The 6,087-nt window shown below is 39.7% G+C and overlaps 1 long non-coding RNA gene across 1 annotated transcript; it reads left to right on the top strand.

The window, feature by feature from the left end:
• Window positions 1–2,923: 2,923 nt before the first annotated feature.
• LOC120108920 lies at window positions 2,924–5,004 on the top strand. Its single transcript, XR_005510040.1, has 2 exons — window positions 2,924–3,501; window positions 4,768–5,004. It is a non-coding gene; the product is annotated as an uncharacterized LOC120108920 (long non-coding RNA).
• Window positions 5,005–6,087: the final 1,083 nt, after the last annotated feature.

The following is a 6,087-nucleotide window of genomic DNA, read 5'->3' as shown; positions in this document are numbered from 1 at the left end:
ACATTACCAATTACTAAATTCTCACTGGAGTGGCTTTCAGCCGCTTCTTTCCAAGAGTCTAATTGAGCTCGAAAACCCTAAGGCCAATGTCTAATTGATTTTAATTTAATTTGGCTTAGGATATGTATGCAAGGTGGTGATTTTTGGGCTAAGGACAGGTAATAACTTTCCAACCTTATCTTTTTAATAGGTTTTGCCTTTAAATTATTTTATGCAAATGCTTAATACTAAATGCAGCAAATAATCAATGATTTTTTTTAAAGTTTATGCAATGTCATTAGGTTGTACTGATTAAATGAGCAAGCAAATTTTTTTTAATTAATTTCTGTTTTATTTAAATTTTATATAACAATAACTTGAATGTAAACTAAACACAATCCTTATGCGTCAGTCAATCTCCGAATGTCCGTTGAATAAGCTTTGGAGATTACTCTGTGAGGAGCCCCAATAGAGGTATGATAACCTCGGAGGATTGCACCCTATCAATTACTAGCAAAAATAATTTTTTTTTATTTTTTATTTAATTAATAAATTTTTTTAACTTTTTTTTAAAATTTAAATTTCAAATTTTGAATCTCAGAATTCAACTTTTGAATTTAAATTTTTGAATTTTTGAATTTTGGAATTTTTTTCAAATTTTTTTTAAATTTTTTTTGAATTTTAATTTTTTTACTTTTTTAAAAAAAACTTTAAATTTCGAATTTCAAATTTTAGAATTTAATAACTACGAAATTATTAACTAAAAATAATCAAAATAAGGAAAAATAAAAACTTACTACCGGAGTGCGTTCACTCCGGGCATCCAAAATCCAATTTGATCTTCGTGATCGTTCTTGCTTCTCGATTTGCCTCCCCAGCAACGGCGCCAAAATTTTGTTGTCCAATTCCTATTTAACTAAAAATACGCTAAACAGATCGTTGTTAGAACCGACAAACAAAGTTTAATTTAATTTTACTCTAACCTTTTCTACTCGAAGAATAGTGGTCGTAAGAGGTCGATCCACAGGAAGACGATTGGAGTTGCTTAAAAATAAAAATGTTCACTCGGATTAAAAATCGATTTTTGATTAATAGAAGAAAAACATTACGTCGGGGATGTTGACGGATTCTCTGGTTTACCGAAGAATATTTTCTACTTGAAATTAATTGGAAAGATAGGTACTTAAATTCGAAAAGCATTTATATATTTAATGGAAAAGAAAGCTCTGGCATAAAATGGATAAAAACCGTGCTAGAAATATTGAAGACTCGAACATCGATTGCATGAAAGAAATTTTAATGTATTGCATAAAAAAAAGAAGGATTACAGAATTTGAAGAACGGAAATTAAAAACAACAAAAATTACAACTTTAGCATAAATAAAACTCTCTATTAAAATAAAACTAAAAACTCCAAAACACATGCTCTCAAAATAAACTCTTAATAAAACTAAAAACTAAAAAAAAACAAAGCATGCTCTGTTTTCAAAAGAGAAAACAGAGCATTTCTCTTTTTTTTTTTTTCTTTCTCTCTTCTTCCCCAAACCGAACACACCCTTCCCCTGTTTCTTGGCCCCAACCGAGCGCCCACCAAGCCTCCACCCCGCACCGAGAGCTCCCCCTGTTCTTTCCTTCTCCTCCCCCTCTTATAGATCACCAGGGCCTTGAAGCCGGCCATGGATAGGAGGAGGAACGGGCGCCTGGGATCGTGCACGGGATCTCTTCTTCGGAACGGACACGGGATCTCAGGAGATGGATTCGGATGAAGAGCGTCGTGGTTGCTTGGATGCGGAGGAGGCTGGACTGTCCGGGATGATGGCATGATCCGTGGGAGGAAGGAGAGGGCGGACGCTGGGACGTGGATCATGGAGGAGGAAGAGGGCAGACGGGCGCGGGATCCGTGGAGGGAGCCGTGGGATCACTAGGAGGCCGCTGATCATGGTGCGGATGCGGCTGGAACGGGCGGAAGAAGATGGAAATGGTGTCTGAGATCACGCCTTGCTGGGAGGATTTTTGAAATGGGGAAAGAAGCGAACGGGCGCTAATTGCGTGAGGGATGCACGGAAGGTTGAAGAAGATGATGGCAGGCTTCACGGGCGGATGGATGGCTGTGAGGGAAGTTGGGGATGCGCTGGGAAGATGCCATTCACGGACGCGGTGCTTGGAGGCGATTTGTGAGGCGGGATCATTGGAAGGAGGATGCTGGTTGAGACGCTGGGCATTCGGAAGATGGGGACGTGCTGACGGCTGCGGGATTTCATGCTTGCATGGCAGCTGGAGAATTTGTTGAGTTCAGGCTGCCGGGCATTGGGCTCAAACCCAATGTTATTTGGGTCTCTTGGATTCCTTGCACTCAAACACAAATATAACGTTAATTAATTAATTTTATCATTAAAGATTAACTATAATACTAATTAAGATGGTACGACGATTGCACTTTTGTGCTCTCATCACTAACTAAAGATGGATTATACCTAAATTACTTTTGTGAAATTTTATTCGAATGCTTATTAGGCTTGTAGCCAATTTGCATAATAATCCAAGAATAAATTAAAAATACAATTAACCCATGTTCCGACGTTAGTGGTGAATTCCTTGCCCTAGGTTTCCTCAAACTGATATCCTTTTAATTGCTATTTTTTTATTAAATTTTTTAGTTTAATTTTCTTCATAAACTTTTTTTTTTAAAAATATTTTTTTTAAGAAAACAACTGTATCCCAATCCCTATGGATCGATACCCGTAATCACTATCCTACTAGATACGTGCTATTGCGTGGTCTTTAAAGTTGACTATCAAGCACACGTCAGTTGGCATTCATCCTTATCCTGAACAGCTGAAGTTAGTTAGTTTGTTCTGCGGTTCTGCATTCATCCATATCCTGATGTGTATATACAGTAGCCTTGTAATCATATAGTGCAATACAGAAGAAAACATTGTTCTTCCTCAAATATTTTGCTTCTTTGATATGGTATCAGAGCGCCTATCCTGTTGGTGTCTCTCTTCTCGCAAGGGGGCTTAAGTACGGTTCTCTCTTCACGTGGGGGATCAGAGGGTGTCATCTCTAAGAAAGCTTCCCTTCCCCTTTCCAGCCATCATCTTCTCCCATCGCTCCTGTTGCCCTTCTTCATCGTGTTTGGAGGTTCTAGCATGGAAGGAAGAGGAAAGCATCCCAAATGCTCGACTGCCGCCATGCGTGAGATTGAGAAAGGACTTCCTTGAGTTCCTGTGTCCCTGTCCCTAGACACGAGCAAGAGAGAAGATCTGCCGCTAGATTCGGTAGAGAGAAGCGCCTGCAACCCTGTCTCCGGATGCGAGCAAGAGAGAAGATCCGCCGCTAGATCCAGCAGAGAGAAGAGGAGACGAGTGCTCCACCGCTGCGTGTCGTTGCCATCACCGCATGCCGTTGCTGTGTCCGCTACTGTCGCTCCCGTCGCCATCTACGGCCAGCCGCGGAGAAGAGAAGATGAGCGCTCCGATCCGAGCGCCCTCTTGTTGCCAAGGTGATCTCTGTTCTATGAAGGTGATCCCTATTCTACTTATCTATCATGGATTCTTCTACATTAGAACCCTCATAGAAAAATGTCAACAATCGACGAAACACCCAAAATGGCATCACTGATGAATCAAGCAATTTATATTTTCTGCACCACGGAGAGAGTCTAGGTCTTACTCTTGTTTCCTAACTTCTTACTTCTCACAATTATCACTCCTGGAGCAGGGCAATGTATGTTGCACTTTCAGCCAAAAATAAATTGGGTTTCATAGATGGCACAATTGCAAAACCTGCGGTCAATGACCCTTTGTATTATCCTTGGCAAAGATGCAAGCATATGATCTTATCCTGAATTTCAAACAGCATTTCTACGGTGATTGCAGGATCTATTTTGTTCTTTGATTCAGCATATCAAGTTTGGAATGAACTTAAAAAAAGATTTGCTAGATCAAGCAATACAAGGGTATATGCAGCAACTTTCATCTACTAGACGGGATCAAGCACCATTAAGTGTTTATTTTTCAAGGCTCAAAATCCTATGGGATTAGATACAGATGTATGATACACACTACACGCTCAACACCAAATTGTGGAGCATTACATGGGATCAATTAGAAACACTAGAAGAGATGCGTTCTACAATTTCTAATGGGACTAGATGAATGTTATTCAAATATTAGAATCCAAGTGTTGCTGAGGGATCTTTTGCCTTCTCTGGATAATGTGTTCAATTTGATTTTACAAGAAGAATCCCATAAGGAGCTCACAACCAGCATGCACAACTCTGTTAAGTCAGTAGCCATTGTGACAAAATCTAATAGATACAACACGTCAGTACAGTAGAATGCACAGAACCTAAATAACAAACAAGTCTCATGCAGAAACGAGGAGGGTGTACAAATGTGGTTTCCAGAATCACATTGTGAAGACCTGCTGTCAGGTACATGGATATCCCCTAGGGATAGGTTGCACAAACCTAAGCAGCAGTAGAATAAAACTGCTCATCAAGCATCTATGATTGGAGAAATCAACTTAGTTCCTAGTTTGCCTTTCACTTAGGAGCAATGCTAGCAGCTATTAGCATTCCTTCAGTCTCAAAACCACAAATTCCCTACGGCTAATGATAAACTAGCTACAGTCACACACATAGGGACAGTGAAATTTAATTCCACCATCATTCTTCAAAATGTTCTTTGTGTGCCCAGTTTTATATTTAATCTAATATCTGCTAGTTAACTGATACATGATTTGAACTGTTGTTTGATAATCTTTACTGAGTTTTATTTCATCCAGGACCTTCAAACATGGAAGATGATTGGGATAGCTAAGGAATTGCAAGGCTTGTTTTATTTCACCCCCGATAATTCCACTCCATTAGTAAGCAAAATCACCCTCAAATTCATTCAGCTTTCAATAAAAATTCTGCATTATGGCACATTAGATTAGGTCATCTTTCAGCTATTAGACAAAATTTGCTACATACATTGAATGATGATATTTCAGTTTATAATGAAGGTACAGTTTGTGAAATTTGTCCTCTTGCAAAACAATCAAGATTACCCTTTACTTCCACTCACAATCTATCTGCAGCATGCTTTGATTTAATACATATAGACCTTTGGGGTCCTTTTTCTATGGCTTCTTTAAATGGATCACATTACTTTGTAACTATTATGGATGATTGTAGTAGATGTAACATGGGTTTACCTAATGAAGTTCAAATCACAAACCAAAGGCATTATACAATCATTTTGCTATCTTGTTGAAACCTAATTTGACAGAAAAATTAAAATCAGCAGAACTGACCAAGGTTCAGAATTTGATATAAATTTCTATTTTAAATCCAAAGGAATCATCCACCAAAAGAGTTGTATATACACACCTCAACAAAATTCTGTAGTTGAAAGGAAACATTTGCACCTCTCAAATGTGGCAAGGGCCTTAAGATTTCAAGCAAATCTTCCATTATTTTTTTTAGGGAGATTGCATCCTTACAACAGCATAATTAATCAATAGGATACCAACTCCCCACCTCAAGAATAAAAGCCCTTTTGAAATTCTCTATTCAAAGACCCCATGCTATCATCATTTGAGAACATTTGGGTGCTTGTGTTCTGCAACTACACATCCCCATTGATGGAAGGCGGCTCTCGGCCCTAAGTCGCCACACCAAATCCTTCGCCTCGTGCTCCTTTCGGATGCCTCAAGATGTACGGATGCGGGCCGAACGGATAACGCCGGTTGTGTGCCAGCACTTAGTAACCAAGGGAATCAAGGCAAGGGGCGGGTCTACTGGCTGCAACTTGGCCCGACCCTTGGCTTGAAGAGAAACAATCACTCACAAGAAGATATGTAGAGGAAAGCTTAAAGGATTGATTCTATTCCCAAATGAAGCTACAAGCAAAATATCTAGAGGAAACTATGATTGGTCTCCCCTAGCCCAAGTTCAAGAGCAAGCTCAAGGACCGAATACAATTACTTACTTGGAGGGATGGCCGAGCCTTGGCCAAGCTCCTTCACGCTTGGCCAAGCCTTGGCCAAGCATCTTCACACTTGACCAAACCTTGTCCAAGCACTTCCACATTCGGCCCGCTGCATGCACGACGGCGCCCG

The sequence above is a fragment of the Phoenix dactylifera genome, unplaced genomic scaffold, assembly GCF_009389715.1.
Source record: "Phoenix dactylifera cultivar Barhee BC4 unplaced genomic scaffold, palm_55x_up_171113_PBpolish2nd_filt_p 001641F, whole genome shotgun sequence".
In the NCBI taxonomy this organism is placed as follows: Eukaryota; Viridiplantae; Streptophyta; class Magnoliopsida; order Arecales; family Arecaceae; genus Phoenix; species Phoenix dactylifera.
Note: the sequence above shows the minus strand (reverse complement) of the source record. Positions and strands in the feature narration are given on the sequence as shown.